At 42.9% G+C, this 27,384-nt stretch overlaps 1 protein-coding gene across 9 annotated transcripts in view; it reads right to left on the bottom strand.

Moving 5' to 3' along the window:
- The window catches only part of Antp (homeotic protein antennapedia), a 166,482-nt gene that overhangs the window by 70,080 nt on the left and 69,018 nt on the right, over positions 1 to 27,384 (bottom strand). For 3 of the 9 annotated variants that reach the window (XM_076626293.1, XM_076626291.1, XM_076626292.1), the window contains one exon: positions 518 to 571. The exons of 4 other annotated variants lie outside the window; for them this stretch is intronic. The gene's annotated coding sequence lies outside the window, so the exon portion shown is untranslated. Of the gene's footprint in view, positions 1 to 517; positions 572 to 21,810; positions 22,077 to 27,384 lie in introns of those variants that run through there. 2 more of the 9 variants (XM_033342764.2, XM_076626295.1) reach the window with 2 other exon arrangements.

Raw genomic sequence — 27,384 nt, 5'->3', positions numbered from 1 at the left:
TATTTAAGAGAAATATCAAGAGAAATGAACTTCTAATATCAATTTACTCGTCAAACACCATAGACACCTTGCAAAAAAGACTAAACCTGCAGTCTCGTCTACCATCGCGCGTGTTTCACATCGTATCGTTTTACAAGACACGCGTATGCATGGAAACGTGACTTAACGACACGAAACAGCCATACCTGCTGCTATTGAATGAACCTTGGCTAACGACAAACAGTACGTTAATAGAAACACCGAAGCCAGCCAGCGTTGGTGCCGTTAGAAGCGAAATACCGAGATTCCTGCTAATAACGTCCCTAATAACTTTAACAACCTAACGTCGGTTGCGTATACTCGATGTGATCGAGGTACGAGGCGTAAAATTGCGCTGCGAAACGCGATCGTTTCCTTCGCAAAGCGCGACGAACCGTTGGCACACGGTTGATAGGAAAATTCCCGTGTGCCAAGGCGTTTCTAATTACCAGATGTACATCGTCGTTTGTATCACGCTCCAGAGGGTATCAACACTTACCGGCATCACCGTGAACGACGCGTTCGCGTAGGAGAAACGTCAAAGCGCTCTTACCTGCAACAGTTAGAAGAGAAGATTTTGATTAATTAGTGGCGAGCGGTTTGCCAGGCGGCAATTAATTGCAAAGATATCGCGAGATAAGAAGGACAGCGTACGCGGAATGCGTTATTAAAGAGTGCATCGCGTTATAAATATTAATCGACATGTGCCGGCAGCACCGGGTTCGGCGAAATTTCTCTGGGCTATTACTGCACGCACTCGGTTACATCACGTATCGCAACTGTTAATTACTTGTTTAGGAAACTAAAGTCTTATCTCCCTCTCTCTCTCTCTTTCTATCGCCTTGCACGCGGCGTTCCGTTAATTGATCGTCAAATGCGTGACTGCGCCCACAAGTTATAGCCACAAGAAAGCGTATCCTTGGCTGCGCCTAATTGAAACCCGTGAACACCTCCGGAACACTGGTGTTCTGCTGTGAAGTTTGCTGCGCTGCGCTGCAAGCAATGCGCGGATCTCGTGATGCGTACATATGTTCATGATAGAATCGACGTTTGATATTTAGAATGGAATTATCGTGTACTTTGTGATTCGATATTATTCTTGCGTGTTTTGTCGAACGGTTTACAAAATACAAATTATTATTACAAAATACAACGTTATTACAAAATACAAATATTCTTCCGTTCTTCCATGTGATCGGCAAGATACGTCGAAAATAGACCGTAAGTAGCTTTATCTTTCTTATTGATCGAAGCAAAATGAATTGTCTCGGGACGAAGAATGGCAGTGGAGGAGAAACAAGAGCGTCTCACTGTTAATTAATCAATCACGATCGGTAGCCTTCGAGTAACAGCGTTCCATGACCTTCCAATGAAATTTACGGCGAAACATCACCAAGCCCAGCGCCATATTTAAGATGACACGCCCTTCTTCGTCAGCCAGCGCGAAAGAAACAGAAGAAGCCATCGTCTCGTGATCGACTCGGGCAAATCGAGGAACGGTCACATTTAATTAGCAGTCGGGACGGTTTCAACGGGATCGAGTTAATACGCCTAATAAATAAGTGGGCCGCGAGGAGCGTATAAGGCGGTGCTAACACGGCGGTGGCCACCACGCTATTTCCGGCCCGACTAGCCGCAGACGAAGAGGAGAGCGCGCGAAGATTTAAAGGGCGGTTCAAAAGCGCTAAATTTTCGGCGGCGCGTAATCGCAGCGCGGATCGCGAGAAATTAACGGGATGCTAAGTTGCGGAGCGCTAGGTGGCAGTGGCGGAATCGCAACGCTGGCTGCCAACGGAAGTTGCACCGTGTACGACCGCGATCCGCAACGAGACCACGAGAACGAGGGAACGAGAATGCTGGATGGAAGGAGGGAGAGAGAGAGAGACATCAGACAACGGGCAACGGCCGTGAAACAAAGCAGAAGCCGCTGCCCGTGTAATTGGACTCGCCGGGAGGACGACGATGCTCCCTTTAAGAAGCTGCCAGACTGCCGCGGTTCCCTTCTTTTTCAGCCGCTAATCCAGACTTTTAATCGGTGCTGCGCACGTACTTCGGCTTCAGGGATGTCGCCTTTGCTAAATGTTTCAGATCGATGCCCCAGGAATGTTGATTCCTTCGGATTATTTCCAGCGACGGGATAAATAGACAGCAGGATTAATGGGATGAGAATCTTAAAATGGAATTGCCAAGTAGAGTAGAAGTCCGTTTGTTGGAAATTCAATTTTAGCATATTCCTGTCTATTATGTCAATTCATGTGAACGTGAATTTCTATCACACGAGGAAAAATCATAGGTGGGATGAATTTCCATTATGTGAAGTTCGGTGACAGAATTTGAATGATTCTGTACACGATTTCGATGGGTTCTACTAGAAACTTCTGCCATATAAACTACAGATACCTACATGAATCATATTCGTGTTGTGTCATACGACTAAACTCCACGGATTTAGATAAATGAAATTCTACGATAAATTTGATTTCATTTACATATTGAGAGTTAGAAAAATAGCCGCCAGTTTCTAGCAATTTGTTACAAGTACATCTTGCATTTTCTTCGTTGCTTGATTTATTTATTCAGAGCCAACAAATGCCTCCCTTTCAATGAGAATTTTGACGCGATAGAAACTACAGAGAACGATATCACGCAGGGAAAAAATGGCTCGTAGTCCTGCTAATGAACAAAACATAAACTGCTGGTCGAGTAACTCGATAAATAAACTTGTAGCAGCTCGACCCCGACGCCAGAGAGATTACCGCAAGGCAAATGGCGTCGGTAGCCCGGTGACCGTCAAAACGGCAGCTGACTGTTCATTCGTCGAGTTACACGACGATCGTACAGTGATAGGCAGAGAAAGAGAGAGAAAGAGAGAGAAAAAAGAAAGAAAAGGGACAAAAGAAAGAGGGCCAACGAGCTTAGCCAGATCGTCGACTAACACTCGGCCGCGCAGACACGCACTGAAGCGGTCCCCTTCGGCAATCAGTGACCTCTTCCTCCTACTTCTTCGCAAGCCAGTCGTATCTCACGATCGTAGATAGGTTCGGTAGTGGTCCGCAAATGGTGGACGCTTGCGTGAGCGTGTGCCAGCAGATCTACGTGACCCAGTTCGCTGATGAATCGCGTGATATCCGCGTGGACCATGTTCGGGTAGACTCGTGTCCTTTTGATCCTCGTAGCCTTACGCGGACGCTCGAAACTCGATGCTACGATGTTTTTTTACGATTCGACTTTTAGAACGGCGGACGATTATCCAACTGGCGACTTCCTTTTTCGTATAAGAACCGCGGTACACGTAGGAACAAAATCGAAGGGGCAAAGAATTCGACAGCCGCTTCAAATGATTTATCGCGATCATTCGAGACTTTTTACGCTTCCATCGTGCCGGAACATAGCCTAAAGACGGAGGAACGTAATTTTAGGTAGCTAAAAACAGTGGCCAAGATAATACATCTCCCTTGCACCAAGCCAAACAATGCCTCGCCTTTTGAAACAACAAACTCGACAGAAGCGCTGGAGCATCGAGCATATAGCGAAGGCTACAATCCAGAACGGCCACGCAACGAATTCTTCATCAGGCATTCGGAGCATACCCCCAAGAATAGAACAGCGAGTACGAGTTCCGAGCAGCGAGTCGACACCGGCCGCATCCTGCAATCGAACCTACAGCGAAGTGCTGGACACGCTCTGTCGGTCCGTGGAAGCCGGAAGACCGAGCCCACCGTGAAGCGAGGAAACACGCTGGAGTATCGCGAAAGACGGCCGGTAGGAAGCTCGTTTCCTCGTGGCTGATCGTGGACGTCTCGCGAGCTGTAGTTAGACGCGCGAGGGGGAAATTCAACCCCGACACAGGCAAACTCTCTGCGGGAGTAACCGGAGAGAAGTTTTGGGCCGGAGAGCGTGACGGGGGTGGAACGAAGGGTGGCATGCCACGAACGGAACGACGCCGAAGGAGGAGCGGAGAACGCGCGCGAGAAAGAGACAGAAGGAAGCAGAGAGAGAGTGAGAGGTACGCTGGCAGCTAAGGGGGCACGAGGGGATGAGCTAGAGTTGGAGCGATGGCAGAGTATTGATTTAGTGGGTTTCACCGTCTCCTTCTATTTGTCTCTCTCGTTCTACATCTCCGCGTCTCCGGCGTCTCTGCACAAGCTACGAGGGCGCATCGGCTCTCTCGTTGTTTCAGGGCTTCGATTTCTTGCCTTTCGGGCTACAAGCCGTGAGCACTGCCGCTTTTTTCCCCTCTTTTTCTTGTCGTTCAAAGGAAAACGCTCGGTTTTCCGAATGGAAATTGCTTGGATTGAGACAGAGGGACGAAATACATGTTCCTCGTCCCCGATTTTTTAGCACTGGCTGAGCTCTGTTTTTCTAGCCGCCTTTTTTTTCGAAGAACGTTTGGGTGGAAAGAGATATGAGATTGAATGGTCCACGCTATTGGATGGTCGTGTGAAACGCAACGGTTGCACGGGGGCAAATGGTTTTTTTTATAAAATTCTCACGTCAGTTTGAACACGCATGTGATATTCAGTTTGAAGGAACATAACGTTAGAAGAATAGTCTCCTTCGTTCTGGTTAGAAATATGCTCGTTATTATTACATATTAATATTAGAATTAGAATTAGAATTTTACGTATATTGTACTATAACCTATTGATATGTAATCGTCAGTTGCCTTCTTCGTTTTCTATTCAATTTCCAATTTCATCCGACGGTTCGTTCGTCATTTTCAAACGAGGAGGCGATTTTTAATAATAATAATCGAGTATAGTCCATCGGTCGATGTTTCTTACGCGAACGAAGAATGAAATACAACGCTATACGTATGCACGTGTGCACTGCGTGTCGAGCATCGTCTCCGCGGATCCTCCAGTCCCTTCCGCGTTTCCGCTTTCAACACACGTAGCCGAACAACGTTCTTCGCTTTGACTCTCTCTCGTCGTGAATAAAATAGAAGCTGAGGATTTCCGTGTTGACATCGGTGCCGATCGTGTCTCGCTCGATCGAACGGAAAACCGACGAAATCACTCTATTTTCGCGTTTTTCTCAAAAAAAAAAAAAAAAAAAAGCAAACAACCACGGTCACCCGTAACTGTGCCAGCCAATTAAAAATTCTAATATTTTCTTAATTTAAGAAAAATTATTCTCAAAAAATATACGAACCTTCAAGTATTGAAAAAAGTGTGGAAATATTTTTGAAATATTATGAAAATATTTCTCGTGCTTTTTATGATTTGGGATATTTAAAAATTCTATAGAAATGTACAATTCTTTGATTACAAAAGCACGTAGAGATATTAAAACGCCGTAACAAGGGATTAAATTAATGAAACCTAACCTAAAACTACTAACCAGAGAGTTCGTAATTGACGAGTATCATAATTTCTTTATTTAGCGGTCCCCTATTACGTTATTTTATTCCAAAATACCTCCATTGAAACTAAAATGCAGGATATTTACACGTGCAAGGATTAAAACCGACCTACTTGAAACTGATCTGTCTCTTAACTGGTGATTCTGCGGTTAGAGAAATTTCTGGCAAAGATGTTCCATTAATAGATTAGCAACGATGTAGGAACGTACGATTCGATAAAATAGCATTTCTCGCGACACGCATTCGAATCGCAAGGACGTCCCGTATAAAACTTCTTCTGCCACTTTAGCGACAAATATTGATTCAGACATTTGACAAATATCCGACTGGTTTATTCAGGTGAACCGATCGACAAGGGGCCCGGCGTCGACAGACGCGAAACGAGGTGGCGCGCGAATCGATGGAAAAACAGGCCGGTCGGAAGCTCGTGGCAATTTCATTGAATTCGAACAATTATCGCGGCAATGCTGCCGCCGGTTTTGCCGCTTCCGCGTGTTCCTCTCGCTTCCGTCCTGTCGCCAATTTTACTTTCGTTGCGACGCCCATGTTTAATCGCCATCATTAAACATGGAGGAATTTCGATTTCGCAAGAGGCAGCTCGTTAACACCACTTTGACGTAATTTTTGCTGCTTATCGTTCGCGTTCTTAATGTTAATGAACGTGCAGTTTTGCCTGCGAGACATCTGTCATCGTAAATCTTCGATATGTTTGGCATCCGTCTTTGATTATCACTACGTTTGCGATCGCGAAAACGAAACATATTTCTCCGCACGCTAAATGTAGAAATGCTTTTTTAGGTTAGAATATCTGCGAAAGTAGCGAGAACCGAAGAAATTTCCAGCCTTCCTGGGACCTATAAATCTGCATGGAATCAAAGGTCTTTTACGTGTTCGACAACGATCAGGAAGGAAGCTGCGATGGCTAGGGAACAGCGAAAGGCAAACGCATGGCGCATGAGCCGCGTGGCATCATAAAACTGAATCGTCGACAGCTTAATTACCGTCGTGCCCGATTAACAGCGCAATTAATAATCCGATAGTCGCGGCGGTTCGAATCAATTAAACCTCTCGGCATCGCAGTGGTGTAGGAGAGGGATGGAAATGCAGAAATCGAGAGACACAGAGACCATCCTTGCGTCTCTATAGGAAAATTCATTTCCACGTACAGGAATTACAAATTGAAGAGAGGTAAAAGAGCAATGAAGAAACGTAGAGGAAATAGGGAACAGAGATAAAAGGAAATTCGTGCGTAATCACGCAACGATCTAATTAATAATCTTTCGACTATAACAACCGCGTAACTGCTTAGGTTACACGAGAAGGGAAACCGAGATACTATCTCTATATAGTTAAGAGGTGTTTACAAGTTCAGGCAGGGAATCTGTGGGTAAGTGGTAGAGAAGATGGCAGTAAATATTCCTTGGGTATCTCTCTCTTTTCTCTGCCGTTCCTTCGCGCTCTCTCTTCTCCGCTACTCCTCCGCATATACTCGTTTTCTCCGGTTTCCTGCCCTCGTCCTCACCCCACTGACCCCCTGTTTGGCCCGGTGAGCTAACCGAGCTACTCTTCGCGTCGCGGAATTCCAATTTACCCTGTTCGAGGAACTCTTCCGCTTCGATCGACCGGCCAAAGCGCATCTCAAAACGAAAACATTCAATTCGACGCCATCCCCGCTACTACCCGCCATTACTCTTCCCTTTTCTCCGCGATTAAATTTCTAACCCCCTTCTAGAAAGGGGTGTCACCCTTGTTACTTTACTAGAATTTGTTCAGTGCTTTATTCTGTTTTCTTTTTTTTTTATATTCGTTTTATTTACGTCGTTTGTAATGTTCGTGGTTTTTTGTAATGAAATGGGTAGATTGAGTTATGGTATTTTTTTTTTTTTTTTTTTTTTAGGTAATTATACGGACATGTACACCGACGGACATAAGTGTTACGCCTACTGATATTTCATAGAAATTGCGCGTTTTATTTCGTCATCAATTTTGTTCCGTTTATAAAAATTCTTTTAGCGCGAACTTGCTACTTCGTTCTCATGTTGTAACAAGTATGTATTGTATACTTGTATTGTATTGTATTGTATTATAATGTATTGCATGTATTGTATTATAATATTAATAATATAATATTGTGCATATTGTAAAATACCGTGTAAAATAAAGATTGGTAGTTCTGCAATAAATGTAACGAGTAAGCGCATCTGCACTTATGGCTTGTAGTGTACATCCAAACCTAATAATTCCTAACCTAATTCCTAAATTAAGGTCAATTTACAGAAAAATATATATTTTTTGCGTTAATGGAGACTGAGGAGACTAGAAAGGTTTGGAGGAAAATGATAGCACAGAAAAGAAATAAGAAGAAAATAAGAGTAGTAAGAGTTTCATCTAAAATGAGATTGTTTCTGTTGCTGGACATCTAGCAAGGGTAGTTGTATATAATTGTAAAATACCATATAAAGATAATGTATAATGTACAATGTAATGTATAAAATAAAGATTGGTAGTTCTGCAATAAATGTAACGAGTAAGCGCATCTGCACTTATGGCTTGTAGTGTACATCCAAACCTAATAATTCCTAACCTAATTCCTAAATTAAGGTCAATTTACAGAAAAATATATATTTTTTGCGTTAATGGAGGCTGAGGAGAATAGGAAGGTTTGGAGGAAAATGATAGCACAGAAAAGAAATAAGAAGAAAAATAAGAGAAGTAAGAGTTTCATCTGAAATGAAATTGTTTCTGTTGCTGGACATCTCGCAAGGGTTGTTGTATATAGTGTAAAATACCATATAAAGATAATGTATAATATACAATGTACTGTATAAAATAAAGATTGTTTGTTTTGCAATAATGTAACGAGTAAGTGCATCTGCACTTATGGCTTGTAGTGTACATCCAAACCTAATAATTCCTAACCTAATTCCTAAATTAAGGTCAATTTACAGAAAAACATATATTTTTTGCGTTAATGGAGGCTGAGGAGAATAGGAAGGTTGCTAGGAAAATGATAGTAAGGGAAAGAAACAAGAAGAAAAATAAGAGAAGTAAGAGTTTCATCTAAAATGAAATTGTTTCTGTTGCTGGACATCTAGCAAGGGTTGTTGTATATAATTGTAAAATACCATATAAAGATAATGTATAATGTACAATGTAATGTATAAAATAAAGATTGGTAGTTCTGTAATAAATGTAACGAGTAAGTGCATCTGCACTTATGGCTTGTAGTGTACATCCAAACCTAATAATTCCTAACCTAATTCCTAAATTAAGGTCAATTTACAGAAAAATATATATCTTTTGCGTTAATGGAGACTGAGGAGAATAGGGAGGTTTGGAGGAAAATGATAGCACAGAAAAGAAATAAGAAGAAAAATAAGAGAAGTAAGAGTTTCATCTGAAATGAAATTGTTTCTGTTGCTGGACATCTAGCAAGGGTTGTTGTATATAATTGTAAAATACCATATAAAGATAATGTATAATGTACAATGTAATGTATAAAATAAAGATTGGTAGTTTTATAATAAATGTAACGAGTAAGTGCATCTGCACTTATGGCTTGCAGTGTACATCCAAACCTAATAATTCCTAACCTAATTCCTAAATTAAGGTCAATTTACAGAAAAAAATATATTTTTGCGTTAATGGAGGCTGAGGAGAATAGGAAGGTTTCTAGGAAAATAATAGTAAGGGAAAGAAACAAGAAGAAAAATAAGAGAAGTAAGAGTTTCATCTAAAGTTGAGATTGTTTCTGTTGCTGGACATCTAGCAAGGGTTGTTGTATATAGTGTAAAATACCATATAAAGATAATGTATAATGTACAATGTACTGTATAAAATAAAGATTGTTTGTTTTGCAATAATGTAACGAGTAAGTGCATCTGCACTTATGGCTTGTAGTGTACATCCAAACCTAATAATTCCTAACCTAATTCCTAAATTAAGGTCAATTTACAGAAAAATATATATCTTTTGCGTTAATGGAGGCTGAGGAGAATAGGAAGGTTTGAAGGAAAATGACAGCACAGAAAAGAAATAAGAAGAAAAATAAGAGAAGTAAGAGTTTCATCTAAAATGAAATTGTTCCTGTTGCTGGACATCTCGCAAGGGTTGTTGTATATAATTGTAAAATACCATATAAAGATAATGTATAATGTATAATGTAATGTATAAAATAAAGATTGTTTGTTTTGCAATAATGTAACGAGTAAGTGCATCTGCACTTATGGTTTGTAGTGTACATCCAAACCTAATAATTCCTAACCTAATTCCTAAATTAAGGTCAATTTACAGAAAAATATATATTTTTGCGTTAATGGAGACTGAGGAGAATAGGAAGGTTTCTAGGAAAATGATAGTAAGGGAAAGAAATAAGAAGAAAAATAAGAGAAGTAAGAGTCTCATCTGAAATGAAATTGTTTCTGTTGCTGGACATCTAGCAAGGGTTGTTGTATATAATTGTAAAATACCATATAAAGATAATGTATAATGTACAATGTACTGTATAAAATAAAGATTGGTAGTTTTGCAATAAATGTAACGAGTAAGTGCATCTGCACTTATGGCTTGTAGTGTACATCCAAACCTAATAATTCCTAACCTAATTCCTAAATTAAGGTCAATTTACAGAAAAATATATATTTTTTGCGTTAATGGAGGCTGAGGAGAATAGGAAGGTTTGGAGGAAAATGACAGCACAGAAAAGAAATAAGAAGAAAAATAAGAGAAGTAAGAGTTTCATCTAAAGATGAGATCGTTTCTGTTGCTGGACATCTCGCAGGGGTTGTCCCTCTTCCAATCAAAGTTCTTTCCGTGTCACGGAATTTCAATTTACCCTCGTCTCGCGTTTCCTCCCCGTCACGTTTGTAAGCGAACGTTCTGAAGGAAAACATTCGATTGATTGCGTTCTCCCTTTGATTCGTTCCTCGTTTCTCTGACCCTCTGGCCACGGAGGGGGAAAACAACCACTCAATTGCATCCAGAAACACGCCAGCCATTACTGCTACCTTTACCATTTATTCTCTTCGATGGCGTCACGGTATAATATAACGAAATTGCACGATTTTCAAAATATCTCCAAGTTATTAGTTCTATTAAAATTCAATTTATTTAATATTCAATTTCTGTCATTTTTACAATCGCTCCTCGGATATTTCTGCCATTTTTATACCAACTTTAAAATATTACACCTTCAAATATCACTTTCTCATGTGTCTGTTGAGCAATCGGAAAATTCGAAAATTCCCAAACCCATTAGATTCGCGAGATTCGACTGAAAAATACCCCTAACAATCGTTCGTATCTATTTCCCAACAAAAATGCAAGACAGTCGTTGCCCTGTGTATAGTTTGGAAACGCGCAGCTCTGAGGAAAGGAGCAGCTGTTGTGACGGGTGTCTTGTCCTCTGGAACGAGGTTCCCAGTCTCCGAGTCTGCACTCCAGCAAGATATTCCGCAAAACGAAATTTCCAGCCACCGTTTCTCAAACTCTCGAACGAACATCCGGTAAACAAATTCGTCAAATCATAAGCCAACTTGCACCGCGTTTTAAATCCCCATGAATATCAATTTTACAAGCTAAAAATTCAAATCTAACCGACCTCGGTGGTTAGCTCCGTTTAAAATAAATGAACTCGGCGAATCAAGTGAAACGAAGCAGATTCGATATTTAGCGAAAACGCTGCAGTCCATAAAAACGGCGCAGGATAGGGAGGTGAAAAGGGGATAGAGAAAAGGGGGTACGGTATCTTTCCGCTGGAAATGGAAAAAGAAAGGGGAGAGAGAGCGTGGTGAAGCGAGGTTGAATCGCGGAGGGATGGGAAAAAGCGTTGCTGACGGCAGGCTCGACCGATACGGCGGAAAGAGAGGGCCGGCGAAGGGGAAGCCGGCGCAAACAGGGAGGAAAGGACGGAGCTACCGCGTGCACTGGAAATGAAAGAGCCCAACCCATACGGGCGATAATTCATTCGTGAACCGAACGAGGCAGCTGAATCCGGCGTTGCACACGTGCACGATTTCGTAGAATAGGCGGCGCGTTACGTGGAAACTCGCGGCCTCGACGTGTTTCGCGATTCTACCCCCGCGATCACCTCGTTTTCTCCTTTTTTTTTTTTGATTGACCAATCGTCGACAGTTTGTTTAAAAAAGTTCGTACCCGTAGAGAGAAATGTAATAAAATTCTGTGTAGATAGAGATAGGATTGAATTATGAGTGAATAATTTAGAAGTTGGACTGGTTTAAGTGTTAAATCTCCGTGGTTTGCTTTATTTTTCTGCTCTTTCTTTCTCAATCCATCAATTTTCCGTGTCCCGTTCGGTGAACGTTTACATTGGCAAACAATTGCCTGATAAAAATGTACGCGTTAATGGCAGAGAGGTTAGGTTATAAACTCGTCATTTAGGGCGCAATATCGCACTCGGGAACAAGACTTCAAGCGGCAACTGGATATCCTAGAGATGTAAACAGAAGCGAAATCGACACCGTCAAGACGATTCGAAAGGTCGAAAGAATCGTAAAACTCGAGGCGATCTGTTTACGTGAAATCCGAGACACGAGGATGGATTACCACGGAATACCAGCGCGAAATTTACGAACCGCGTCGCCGAAAGTACCGCTGGCTATTCTTCATCCTCTTCTGTTTAACCGCCAAATCTCTACAATCTTTCATCAGACACGTATATACTCTAATTTACCACCCTATCGCGTATTAAGCAAACCCAGTCGTCGTCCCTTCTCCACTGTACGTTTCACGCAGTTTTAATTATTTCTCTTACCTTTTATCCAATTCTTTTGTCAAACAATCGAATCTCGATAATTTTGAGAAATTCACCTTGCGAAACAAAGTGAAGATTTCCATGTTTTCTCCTACTGAGAGTCGAAGGATCGCGCTGAAAGATACAGAGAAACTGGTTCAGGTGCAGACAAGTGACAAAGACTCCTTTTGGTTTCCTCCTTTCGCAGATTTTTCCTAGCCGAGCTTATAGTTGGTGGGGGCAAAAGTGAAACTCGCTCGAGTCTCTTTGTTATTGTGCTCGTTTTTCCAACGGCAACGAAACTTAGGGACGTGAAATGCGTTCACGGTCGCGACCCCCGAACCAACTTTCACCGCCATAAAAATATAAATGCGCCGACGGACCGCGCTCTGCTTTGCGTGAAACGACGTCGGCCCTGGGACCCGCCGGAAAACCATTCACAATGAACTTCTTCCTCTTGCTTTCTCTCTCATTGCGAATTTCCTTTATTCCCATTTCCCAATGAGATGCTGGCAGATTACGGAACCGTCGGACGAATTTTATTTTCCTTACGCGGTTCTAGGACGTGGAACCGTACTATGACAAAGTGTGTTTTGTTTTCACGTCGGAGATGTATATCATACTAGATGTCTTATTTCGTGATTGTTCGTGCGATAAAGATTGATTCGATAGAAATAAAATGTAAGAGTTTACTTAAAAATTCGTCGATAATCGAGTTTAATGGGAAAATGTAGAAAACTGGTATCGGGATGATTTTCATTTTTTATTCGTTCGTAACTACTAAGGACGCGTAGATAACTTTGTCAAAGTTACTGTCAGCTTTTATCCAGACCCAAATATTATATGTACGTAATTACTATTATTACAGATAATTTTGTGAAAATTAAGGTCGGCCTGTACGAAATCGAAATACACGTACGTGTATAATTATTTTTATCACTCTATTCCAGTTACAGTTATTTAAATACCGATAGATACGAACTCACAAGTCTTATATTAGATATGTATATGACAGAGTACAATATATTTTCAGCGTGAGTCACGAAAAAACATATTGCATGTAACTGGACTGAGCAAATACTTTGCTATTACATTTTAATGTCTCGTAATACACTTACTAAGGTCACCCGAAATGTTTCTTTCGTTTTATAAGGAAATTATAATATAATTATATTATTTTAGCGAATTATATCTTTGTGTAAAGATAAAGAGACGTGTCTGTGAAAAAAAGACACTTTTCCGACAACCTAATACAGGGTGGCTGGTAACTGGTGGTACAAGCAGGAAGGGGGTGATTCTAGGCGAAAAAACAAGTCGAAAATGTAGAATAAAAATTTTTCGTTCGAGGCTTCGTTTTCGAGAAAATCGACTTTGAATTGTCGGTCGGTACGCCTGCACTTTATCGTGTCTCGTTAGAACGGATCTCACTGTAGATCGTTATCTCGATGGAAAAATTAAAAAATTAAAAAACAAAATTTTTACCAGTTACCAACCACCCTGTACAAAGATAAAGACGTATCTGTAAAGGAAAGACACTTTTCGGACAACCTAATATACTCAAAAGCTGTCGTTGACTTATACAAAAATAAAACATCGCGTTTTCGCTTCGAAAAGTTTGCTATACTATACCGACGGATAGCCGAAGAAGATTTTGCCACCGAATGTACCAAAAGATCCCACCCCCTCCAGGAGGCAGAACAAGCAGAAAGGGAGTTTCGACTAGGAGCGTAGCCAGCGAAAGGGCGGGCAGTCAGCGTGAAACGAAAAGGAAGATTTAGATGTCATCCCCTGACGTGCTACTTCCCTTTCGCCCCCTCCACTTGGTCAGAAACTTTCCCTCCCACCGAGACCCAACTGCGCCTCCATGATGATGGACAAAAATGCCGACCGAAACTCATCATTCGGAAAACTCATCGCCGAACAAGCTGTTTTTTTTTCAGGGCTCGTCCTACCATAGAAAAATACAGCTCTGTCAAAAAGGAAGACATCTATATATTGCGCGTGTTCCTCGGCCGAAAAACATCAGGGCAGGATGTTTTTAAGTCCGGGAGGAGATCTACAATTATTCCGTCCCTGGAGAACGTCTTAGTAACGTGTTACTTGTTTTAGACACTTTGCTGTGAATAACGGTGGATTTAAAGCGGCGTAAAAAAGTTTCGAGGTGAAAATCGAAAGTAAAGAAAAAGGAGAAGGGGGAGGGAAAAAAAAATGAAATCGAAGCGGAGGCACGCGCCCGTTAAAAATACCAGAATTGTCCAAGAGAAACGCGGCGACGTCAACGACAAGATGAATGTCAGAGGTTTGCCCGGGGAAGGGTGGATTTTATTTATCGGTCGATAAATCATTATAATTTTCTTAGTAGGCCGCGAAAAAATGTTAACGGCCATGAGAGCAGGGTTCAGTCTCTTTCTAGAAGGGACACCCTAAATTTTCTACGGAACGGGATTAGCTCATCCAATCAGACGAAACATTGGAAGGGCGGGCTTAATTAAAATCTTCTTGGAGGAAGGCTATCAAGCCGCGCTGGCCCCGGAGATGCCGCGAGATGTAAGAATAGAACATTAAGAGCTTTCCCTGCCGATGGTATTTCTGAGCAGCCGGTCGGATTAACGAACGCCGGAGGACGCCGCGCCGCGCTGTTTCTACAAGGAAATACGATGTAACACCGAACCCTATTTATATGGTAATTTATTCTATATCGTCGCAACACCGAGCAAGCAGCAATAATTTCGAAGGATATTCCATAAACTTTCACGCGTCGATGATAAAAACCATCAGAGAAATAGTTCGATTTTTCATTGACAATTTTTTTGCTTCGTTATTTCACTATGGTGATCCACAGAAAGGGCCACTAAAATTTATACGTACAAAGATTCCTCGTTTATCGCCGCAACGCCGAAAAGCTAGCAATAATTGTGAAGATTTCAAACGAACTTGCTCATTGCTGCGTTAAAACGTACGATCAAATGTTGGACGATATTTTGTTTTATTTCACTGTCGTGATTCATCGAAGAGGTGTCCGAAATTTATCGATAAATATATAATGTTCAGTAATCGTTGAAATATATACGACAGGAATTAAAATAAGAATGAGAAAAATACTGACAGTTGTTTGACGATTACACGGAATATCAATTGCCTTCAGACACGTGAAAACGTTTAAGGACATCGGAGAAAGGGATATCGATTTACTCCGTTGAAATATTTAACGGCACGAATAATAAATCGATCAGGATGTAGAATGATCGAAGACGCGTGTTCGGCAATGGACACAGTATATTTTCGGATTTCGCGGCATAGAGATCCGCACGGGGGACTAAACGACTGCGGGGCAATCCGAATTTGCATACCGTTTGTTATTCAAATGCCGCGATTCACTCTTCTGATTCTCAATGAGGGAAACGCACAAGTATCGCAACAGGGCGATGACGTATCCGTTTAATAAATTATTGTTCTTCATAGGAGGCACTCGGTTGACTTTCTAAACACGCGCTTGATGTACGAGGAAGACGATCGACGCATGCAAATATCTGATCGAGTTGGACCCCGTCCGATTTGTTCTTCACCTTTTGAAATATTAATTTTAAATGCGTCAATAAAAAACAAAAGAGATAAGCAGAACGAAACGGCGGACAAATTTGTCAAGGACTCGTTGAATAAGCTTTTTATAGTACGAGAAAAAATTAATTTCGCTTAAAATTGTCTGATTTTTATTCGAAAGAAGAGAAAAGAAATTAAAAGTCCGGTAGATGGCGATTTCTACGAAGGCTACGTTGTCCGGGACAGTTTCTGTCAGGGTTAAGGGTTAGCAGTCAGTGCGTCGATATAAGATCGTTTTAAGTGGATCTATAAATTTACCGGGGCCGAACATCGAGCCTATATTTACTCTATTATGCAGGCTCGTTTTTATAAGCCGTTTACGTTTAACAGCAAATAATCGTTTAGATGCCGCGCCATGATATGGCCCATAAATCTTCTGGCAGCATGGCGTTCGGCTTGTGTTATGATGATGCGGGACACGCGCAGGTCAGTACCGCCTTCACTTTGAACGGGCCACTGAAGGTGGCAGCACGGAAACAGCTGGCATACTCCACCGCCCCGACCTCGAATCACACGACACGCCATCTCTCGAACTTTTCCGGAACATCCGTTTCCTCGTGGTTCCTGCCGAATTCGATAGGTGGCTGGAATCATTTTTGGCGGCAACCCCGCGGAAAACTTTGCCAAGCTTCGGGAAGCCACGTGTAGCGTTAAAAATTGTTTAGCGATCGTTCCCATCGATAAGTGGCGAGATAAGATGGTCGAGAATAGTGTCGATTCAATTTGCATAATGGACGCGGCAGCGACAAAATCACGATTACAGAAAAAAAAAATGGTCGATGTAACACGATCGTCCCCGATAACCGGTTCCTTTTTTTCGAATCACATGGCGACCAAACGATCGCCGCTCGAACGCTATATATACACTATATTGCTTTTTCAAGCAATTATCTCGGCTAGTTGTCACTTAATCCGATATCGGTGCCTCAATATTCATGTATGCAAATAACTGCTTACAACTGAGGGCTGCCGGCAACCACATTCGTTATTTACATCGAATATCGGACAAATTGTGCATATGTTTAGTACAAAATGCTAATTAAGGTTATACTCGTCAACCGATCCGAAGGAGAACTCACGATGGTTACAGAATTTCACGAATGCTTCCATGCCGATTTCGAAATTTCCTCATTCGAAACTTTCTAGCTCTTTGTCTCGTTTCTATCTGCTTCATACAGTACCCGTGTATGTTGCATACATTCTAATTCCTACAACAATTCTCTTTATTTCCATAAAAAGACGTTTAAACGCATTCGTAAGAATCCCGGTGGTAAACGATAAATCAATGCTCAGGATGTGAACACTGACAGTGAATATCTTGTCGCGCCTAGAAAGCTTGGCAAAAGGCAAAACGCGAAAGGCACAATCATTCTTGTTTGTGTCGTACATAATACCGTGGTGTGGCACTGCGGGCGGTCTTGTCGTCTTTACCGATTCGGTATTTGCTCGTTCTGTAGGTGCATTGGCTCTGCCTACCGATTCGACACACGCGTACTTTTTTCTCGCGATCACTATTGTTTCCTCGTTATTAACATTACAACTATCACGTTTTTCCAGTCTACGATCTCGAGACGGTTTTTCAACAACTCCCTAGAGTCTCCTTGTTGGGGGCATGCTCACGAAGCCGTACAGATAGAGCAGCGAACGCTATCCGCGGGCGGTCCTGTCGCTTTCTCGACGATCGTATTTGTCCGTCGAATGGCGCGTGGCGCTGCTTATCAATCACTTCGACTAACCTACTGTTTGTTTGCGCGTTTACGGTCGTCGTTCTCCTGCAATACCAATCAGGGCCACCGTTGTCGAAGCTAAATCGTTCGATCGGTGTACATTTGGGTGGTCTACCGAAACGAACCAGCGAAGTGTTAAAGTATATTATTAGAGATTGGCTGGAATAGAGAGCGCGTGAAGGCACGCCGTTTCGCGTCAAGGAGCGTCTAACCTTTCCTTCGAACGCTGCACAAAATGTCGGGCATTGATTGAATAACGATTAGACGATCGATCGCGCGTTGAATAACTTGTCCCGCATCGAAACGGCCAATTAAATCACTGACCAATTTTTGATCGTATCTCGATGGGTAAGGACTTCATTTTTATGCTACGCTCGCTATTATATTATTAAGCAGCGATATCTTCTCCCCTTCTATCTTCATTTTCTCCCCGATGATACAGAAAGAAGGGGAAAGAACATTGATATTTTTTAAAATCGATAAGCATTTGAAAAATAAGTCAACTTTGATACATTGTGTAAGATGTATGTGCTTGAGAAGGGGGGGAGGGGGAATATTGGTAGGTTTAATCCGGAGTAAACTGCTACAGGCAATTCAGCGAGGAGCACGATCAGTTGACTATAAAATGAGATGATAAATGATAGGCCAGGGCAAGTGTATACGAGTCAGGTTCGACAGGTAGTAATACTCCTCATGGATGCAGTAACTCATAAGCATCGAGGCGGGAGGAAATTGTGACGTGACGACAAAAAAGGATTGCACGAATGTAGAAGCGTTTTAAAGAAAGAGGAAAAAAGCTGGATCGCAAGGGGAGGCGTATAAGAAGAAGGAAGAAAAAGGGAAGAAGAAGAAAAAGGATCAACGACGACCAATTAGTCCACATAACCGTTTTTACAAGCACAACGATATATACGTAACGTAGAAGAGCGAGAGATTTAATCGCGGCACAAACCGGGATGCCGGTTCGTGTCCGTTTTCTCACGCATCACGAACTTCCACCAAAACTATACAATGAGAAGTCGACACACCGCTTACGGAAGAACGCGATAAACTCGAGGAATAATCTTAATTAGTGGCTGAAAACACGTTAGGCCATTCCTCGTGCAAAACACGCCAATCCACGAGTATCTGAATTAATTTACTTCTCATTTGCGTTGTTCCTGTTTACATCGTAGTACCATTACTGTGCGCCGTTTATTGCCGCCGTTCACCATAAATGACGGGCCAAATCATTATTGCAGAGAGGACGGTCTACTTACTACCTACCGCGCGCTTATTTGTAACTAATTTGAGAGAAAAACCATGGGGGGTGTGTGTTCCCCGACACCTCTGTTCCTTTTTCTTTTACCACGATAAAAAAGATACCATTGAGGGAAAAACAGACTATTCGTGTTCGTTACGAGTCGGCGAATCATCGTTATCTGAAATCTCGCGCCAAGAATCATTGAGAAACGGCTATAATTTGCCGCACGAGTTCCCGTTTGCTCGCCGACTGGCGACACGCAGATACGACGGTTCCGCTCGTCAAGAAATCGAATTCTAATCGAACCAGAAAACTAAACTGGTATCGATTTTTGCGAGAACAAGATCGGCAGAAAACTAAGACGCGAAGTTCAACCGGTTTGCCGGTTACACACGAGGTTCATACTTTTGCTAGCGGAGGCTTGCAAGACCGCCACGCAGCCGTTTCGCGCAATCGCGGCGCGCGCAACCGATCGCCGTGCAGATAAACGTGACACCGGTGTGTACCTCTTACACCGCGCCGTTCCTTTAGCCGCGAGACTACGAAGCGCGGATTCTGTTGCTGAACATTTCGCGCGTCGCTTCTAGATCCGCATCATCGCGCCAGCGTGGCCGTTTTATCGCGCATTCGGCATCAAAAAATTGCGACCCGACAACTCGTTTATCGAGCACCGCCTCGCCAACGATCTCTCGCCGCGGTTATCGAAAAATGTATTCTCCGTGTAACCAGGGGATCGAGCGAATCGTTTGCTTCCCTCTTGCCAATACTTGGGCAGGAAAAGTCACACGCGCGACGAAGGTCAAGCTGTTCCTATTTAACTTTTCACAACGATATACCAACGTTTATGTACGAGAGAAATTGTTTTATGCATCTATCTAAAACTATCAGTGACACACGGGTCCTTCTATTAGGTTGTCCGAAAAATGCCTTTCGCTATCTGCACGCAGCTGCTTTGTCTGGCTATGTTGACATAAACATGAAACCTAATCTGTCCAATGTTTTGGTCTTTATCTGCGATCGTTTTCTAGGTGTCGTAGGGCACGTTTCGTTCGTATTGAAACAAAAACTATCGGCGCAGCTATTATTTTCTTCTAAAACGAAAGAAACCTTTAGGACGATCTAATAGATTAACATTCCCAACATTCTCTTCAACATAAACTAGAAAGCGCAGCCAGTGCCGTGTCCCATGACCCTGTCACCATGGGTCATACGTATGTAAAAGATCAAGGCAATAACGATCGAGACGCGATAAGGAAACATCGTAGCAAAGGCAGGAGTCATACGACAGGAGATAGAGGAGTAGCGTGGTCGAGTGAATAAACCCGGGAAGAAGTGGAAATAATTTTTAATGTTTCCACGAGTAGTAACCGAGATTCGCATCTCGACTGCGTGCCGCTGCTTATCCAGCAGCCATCGCCGAGAATTCTCGCGGCTCACGAACGGGGGAATTTCTCTAATTTCCAACAGACCCGTACGTTGCCGAGCGTTGTTCCCAAGCGTAGAGGTCTCTTGAAAATTAGATGCGCGAAGACCACGTCGAAAGAGAAGAGGCTCGCCAGCGTAGAAGGGACTGGCGGCAGGGTAGACGAAGACACATGACTTATACGCCTATTTCAGTTAATAATCCCGTTACGCCCGGTTCAGCCTTGCTCACGGCACATAATGGACGTGGCAGGAACCGAACCTGGGACCAAAGCCTCGCGTCGAGGGCGTAAAAGGGGAGAACTGTAAGGCCGGCTTGTCATCCGTCAACTGTCAGACGTCTGACCAATCCCGCACAACAGAACCAAGAATCGAGCAACCACCCACGGGGCCCGCAGGGCAAATTGCGCTTAGTCTCCCACCCATCCTACCTTTCACCTCCCTTTTCTTCCCTCTTCGCCCAACTAGTCAGGCTGTGCTATTTCTCATAGAGAAAGATTGCGTTTACGGAGGAATTTTTTAGCAAAGACTAACCCCTTGCCTGGCTGGCTGCTGGTTCCGATAGACTCATGGGTTAACACAATGGATATGCGTCGAATATTCTTTCTTGGGAATTAATTGGTCGCTGCAAGCTAGCTATCGCTAGTAAATATTGTAATCTGTGGTCCGTCTTTGTGGTACACGGCATGGAGAAAAGTAAGGGATACAATGATGAAACGATTCGAGTAGTGGGGATAACCGTTTGATGGCCTTGAGCGGCCAATTGATTCCGAGCAAAGTATCACCTGCCACATTCGCTCGATGGTGACAATACGAGAAATAACTAGGTTCGAAGAACGAGTGCTGTTATACGATATTTCTAATACATTTCTACGGGATCGGTTGAAGCATAAGTGGCAAACCGAAAGAGTAAAGAAAAGAAAAAAGTAAAGATAAAAAGAACCACTGTCAAACTGAAGCAATTTAAAAGCTGCAGGTGATTTATGGTCTCGGTCACAATACACTGTTAGAATTCGTCCGAAAGCGGCACGATACCAAAAAATGAGGGTCAAGAAGCACGCGGCTACGATTCACCGTCGTGCACCGCTGGCTCGATGCCTGACGGATAGAAATGGCATTTCACTTTGGCACGACAGAAACGCGTATTGCCTGATATATCGGCATCGGGCGGAACGACCGTCGGCCATGGATCTAACTAGGAAAAATCCTTATTCTCACTCGCATACCATGGCTCCCTTGCGAGGACCGCGTCTCGTCGAATTCTCATGATCTATTTCGAGATAAGTATTCCGGACGTTCGGCGAGACTCAAAAGTGCCGGGCCCCCTTAGTCGGAACGTCTTTCGATGTCGTCCTTTTGCTTCGTTTCGATGGGCTCGCCCCCAGCGACAGAACAAATTGTAACCAAGTTTTTGCCCCGTCGTGTCAGGGCCGCACTCTGAAATTTCCAACTTTCCGACGACTGAAACGATTCCAGCCGCGGACCTTCTATTTACGCCATTTTAACGGCAATTATATTCACTTTTCAGTCGCCGTCGAAACGCATTAGAAGAAACAAACGGCGTCTTTTGTTATGCCATCCAGTCGAATGTTACGAGTTAACGAAATAATTTATGTCGAAGGAAATAAGAAAAAAAAAAATAACTTATGACGTTACCCAACTCGTTACGTAAACGTAAATATACCTCGCAAGTTATCAATGCGTCTTACATCGTCTTAGTCACGCGTACCACATCTGCGATCGAAGCACAAAATCTCGACGTCGATCTTGATCGCGTAAACGACGCGACTCGAGCATAAGTTTCCGCTTCCATCCATCAGGATTATCCTTGCTCGCCAGGAAATATCTACGAGACGTCTATGAAACGCGAATGGAAACGCGAATGAATAGAAAACACGGCTGTTCACTGAACTAGGTAGACTCGAGGCATAGAGAACGAGCCGATCGCGGTGAGGTAACGGATCGAGACGCGCAGAAACACTGGCAGGATTATGAAGTGCGATGTTGATACGATGGCAGGCAGCGCCGGTGAAGGAGGAAGGAGCGCGAGGGCGCGCGCGGAAACACACCGACACACCTACACCTAGGCCTCCGGATATACCACACAAACACACCTATGCTAATGGAACCAGTCCATTTATTTTCGATGGAATCTTAGGAAAAATGCATTCGAGCTAATTATGCAAGTATATTGGTACCCCTATCGATCGATTGGCAAGTACGCGTAGCAACAATGAAACCATCTTCACGGTCAAAGAGAGCGGAAGTGTATTCCGCAGAGGTGGCTAACTTGGGAAAAATGTTTAATATGCTTTTGATACTAAGGTGTATGTCGGTTGATTAATTTGCCCGCAGCAATTACGCGCATCTGCGTGATGCAACGAACGATTAAAGTATATAAATGGTTTGCAATGCAGTGCAGTGGCATATGTAAACTACATAGCGGAGCTGTAAATTCTTCGTTCGCGTTAAATGGTTGCTCGAAGATACAGGTATAAAGTTTATTATTAAAGTGTGATTATTAGTGCCGCGGTTCGTGTTTCCGGTTGTAAAGCACGTAAGACACGTACGTTATAGTACGTTCTTGTTATTTTCTTTTCCTCGGGAGAATGTTATCCATGTTTAATATAACGTACCTACGTGTTTATATTAGAAACATTTTATTATAGAAGAGGGAAAAAATGATGTACGTGGAAGACATCTCGCGTGAACAGTTGAAACTTCTAGGGAATATTTTACATATTTGATGGAAAAGGTTCTACGTGCGTTTGTGAACAGTTGGACCGTGTTATAATTTGTGTTTCAATGTAAAGAAATGTATGATTACGGAAGTGGCCTTGAGCGGCCAATTTATTTCGGACAAAAAGTAGTTACCAAAAGAGCAGACAATGACTCGACCAACCATTTTAACCCCTCGCCTTCTAACATGGCCTCTCATGGCAGAGATTATATTCTTCGCTCAATTGAAACAGACTGTACTCGTTACAAAATGTAGTCTGAATTTCAACTTCAATCTTAATTAAAATTGGATGTCAGACTGATTAAATAAAGTGCCCAATGGAGAAGCTGTGTGTACAAGTGTTCTTCAAAAAACTAAATACATATATGCATACAGATATTAAACGAACATTAACCAAAGGAAGAACAGTACAAATAGTAGTGACATCTAATGTTTCAGTGTTTGAACACATACAGACATTTTTACTAACATTTAACTTCGCCAATTGTACTTCCAATTTACAGGTTTTTATCACTTGTGTTATCTATTCTGGGCTCTTCAAATACAGATAATGGACATTTCAAAATTATATCATCGAATACGATATCACAACATTGAACATTTGACAACCAGCTAAAGAAATCATAGCACAGCAGGTTAAGATACAAAGTCACATTTAACGAAACCATAGCGATCTTTAAACTAGCCTTAGTTCCAGTAAAAACATGAAATTCGAAGGAAGACTAAGTAGAATGGATTAGATTTGGACCGCAAACCAGATTCCACGATTCTCAACGACTTCTTCCCCCATCATTTCTCTGCAGGGCGAAAAAAAAAAGGAAAGGTTTGAGAGGTCTTTCTGCCAGCTATTATGGTTCTCCTGGTCGGATCCGGAGCGTTTCTCGATTCCGGAACGATTGCGGTGGCCCACGCGTATATGCCGGTAATTACCGGCGGAGAAAGCTTTTAGCGTGGACGGAACCGTGAGCGATGCTGTACCGGGCACGGCGATCGTGTTAAAAGGAACACCGACTAATACACGGGAACGCGAAACGCGGAATAATGTATTGCCCCAGGAACGAGCGTGTTACAATGGTAACACGTTCCGACGCAGCGCGTGATATACTACGCGATGACGTGGACCTGGACGCGTACGCGTCGATCCCTGTGTCAGATAACATTCAAATCTCCCGCGCGTCGCGTCGCCAGGTTTCTTCCGCGATCGGCCATCGGAAGAACCGATGCGTCGCTACCGCTGCGTTCACGGCAATACATTGCAAAACATCTATGCGATGCCATGAGGCGATTTTTTGTTACTTGCTGCGTTAAATGTTCCCCGAAGGGCTTTTTTGCGATCGTGCTATCGCGCATGACGTCAGTTAACTGGTAGAAGGGATTCAAGTTTCGAAGTTGGACAAGAGAAACTTAATACGTATGCCTACTGACGATACAATGTTAGTAAGAAGATTCATGCCACGCTTGTTTCTGTGTTATACGTAGAATTGTATACTGTTCGCTGAGAAGGGGACGGGAGAAGAGAGAAATAGAAAAAAGGTAGTGGGTACTTGCGTATGCTGTGTATTAGTAGATAGCCTTAGTATTAAATATCTTTCATCGTGTTCTATTGATGTTATATTTTGATCATGTAATATTCTAGATTCCAGAGTATTCATCTATTAAATTATTCTGTTTTAAAAGATTACGATGTTTACCGTACGATTTTTAAACTTCGTTTACCTAACCCCAACCTAACCCGCGCTATATTTATGGACTTCAGGTCGTTCGAAAAGTTTCTTTCGCTTTATAAGGAAATAATGGATGCACATTTTCCCTGTTATATTATTCTATCGAATTGCGTCATTTTGTTCTATCAAAATGAAGATCACGTTTGACAGGTTAGGTTTCATGTTCGTATAAAGATGCATCCGTAAAGGAAAGACACTTTTCGGACACTTTTCCTAATACTAGGAATTCTTTTTCGCAATTTCGTAATTTCTACTTTGCGTTCGTCGGTGAAATTTGAATTAGGCGATCACACAAGTGCTCTGAACAGCTACGTAGGTCTGAGTTACGGCGTACACGGTAAATAACAACGAAAAATGTAAAACTTCGTTATCAGCTTCAAATAACAAGTAATTACGTTCGTACGTAAATAAATAAATCATTACGTACAATGCACGTATGTAAATGTATATACAGCCAATAATGGATCTGACATTGGCCAAACAGAAGGTTGTTCCACGTAATTGCAGATATCTTAATTTCAGTTTTGCGCTTGGACGCCATCTTCTATACAATGAAGCGTATGTCATTATCGGAACAAGCAGTCAATCATCGTACGTTAGATGGGATAATCAATCGGTTGTAATGCGAACAAGCGTCGTAGGGCTGCTTATTATCGACAGCGGTTTCTTCCAGTTGCCGTGCAGAAAATGTAACCTGCATCGGCAAGAAATCAAACTCACCGTGGTCAGCCTGTTACCCCGACATCGACGGAGGCCGAAGTAATGTCTTGGAACGCGAACATAATATATCGCCGCGGAAATTGCAGCGTGTTGGTACAATGTTGCACTCTCACACCCCACGCCATCCGGGGTCACGTGTAACAAACGGCGCGATGCTGTGAACTAGAAACCTAATCGCCTTGGTCGATGGGTCCGCCTGAAATAGAATATTTCTCCTCTTCCAGTGAAAGAAGCTACATCATCTTTATCGATACGATTTTGAACGAATACGCGCATAATTTTGGACAGCCTACGGTCGAGATAGCAACCAACAAACAGTTGGATCGTCAAGCAAACTCCTAACAATCACTCGAGTGATATACAGGGTGGTTGGTAAGTTGTGGTACAAGCGGAGAGGGGGTGATTCTACGGGAAAAAAGAAGTCGAAAATATGGAATAAAAATTTTTTTTTTAATTTTTCCATCGAGACAACGATCCACAGTGAGATCCGCTCTAACGAGACGCGATAAAGTGCGGGCGTACCGAGCGAAAATTCAAAGTGGATTTTCTCGAAAACGAAGCCTCGAATGAAAAATGTTTATTCTATATTTTCGACTTCTTTTTTCGCCTAGAATCACCCCCTTTCCGCGTGCACCTCCAGTTACCAAATTTTCTCTTGGAATATTCAAATGTAAATACAAAAAAGATTTGAAGATGTAAATTCGAAAACGAGATTAAAATTCGCAAGTTCAAACGTCCACGTTCAAATTGAAATTGAAATTAAAAAATGTAAACCATAGGTAAAATCGAAGTTTCAGGTTATCGTTGGAAGTTCGCGAAACTCTTTCGTTAAAACGTTATGCTCAAGACCTAACCAATACGATGCAATCCTTTGAAGTTCCCGATCGTTTTTACCCAGTATTCCCAACGATTGTATTCTTATCCCCGTAGGAGGTAAAACGCGCGGGCATTTCGCTCGGAGAACGGATGCCGTCAAACGGGGCCGTGCAGACATGGTGCGCGCGAATTCAAAGAACTTTCCCGCGATTTCATAGTGGCGGATCACGATATGGAAATATTTAGCGTTTCGTCGGTGTTCGATGTTCGACGTTCGACGTTCCACGTGAACGTGAACGCAGAGGCAATCGATGTTTATGGATTTCCTTGCACACGTGCAGCCAACACACGGCCCTGTGTGTCCCTCCCCTTACATGAAATCGCGTAGTTGGTAGCGGCAATTACGAATTGCGTGATTTGTGGCCGTAACTCGGCGCGACGGCGGCGTCGTGACGCTCCCAAGTTGCCTGCAGGTGGCCCGGCACCAACTTGCTTTTCCCTTCGTGGCGGCGGCCGCAGCGATGCTTTTTAAATGACGGAATATTACGACCGACCGTACCGAGTTTTTCCATGGAAATTACTGTCACGTGTGTCAATACCGCGAATTCATCAAATCCCAGCACGAAAGCCTGCCCGTCGTCGATCTACCGTTCCTCAACACGATTTCAATTCGGTCTAGCTGATTAGATATACCGAGTTGTTCTCTGATAACGGTGCTCCTTGCATGCATCGCCAGGGGCTGTAAGACGAATGCGCGTTTCGTTTCCTCGTATCTCGATATACAGCATGTTTATTACACACCATTGGCATAAAACATTGGAAATTTTGACGCTCTGCAGGCGACGTACAATCCATAAAACACAAGGGAGAACGATTGCAAGTGTTTACCGGGGGTAGCACGACAGGCAACGCGTAAATAGGAATGCAGGTAACGCTCTCCGCTACTTTGTCACTTTCGACGTTCGACATCGATCGCTAAGAAACGCAAAACGATGATGTCTTTTAATCTAAGCAGTGTTCCATAACGAAGGGCAATATTTTCTCTGTACTCAGTGGCGCGGCGCGATCAAACGTTGTTCAGACATCGATACGACAGCAGCACGAATTTTGGAAACGATCCAAGCGCTAGGAAGCGAGAAGTTTCTTCCACCTGTCGGTAAAACGGCTACGGCACAGCGATGGCAACGGCGCAGCGCCGCACCGCCCGCTAGTATGGGGGCCAACTACTACTAATACACACGATACACACACGTGTGTA

The sequence above is a fragment of the Bombus vancouverensis genome, chromosome 18 (assembly GCF_051014615.1).
Source record: "Bombus vancouverensis nearcticus chromosome 18, iyBomVanc1_principal, whole genome shotgun sequence".
NCBI lineage: Eukaryota > Metazoa > Arthropoda > Insecta > Hymenoptera > Apidae > Bombus > Bombus vancouverensis.
Note: the sequence above shows the minus strand (reverse complement) of the source record. Positions and strands in the feature narration are given on the sequence as shown.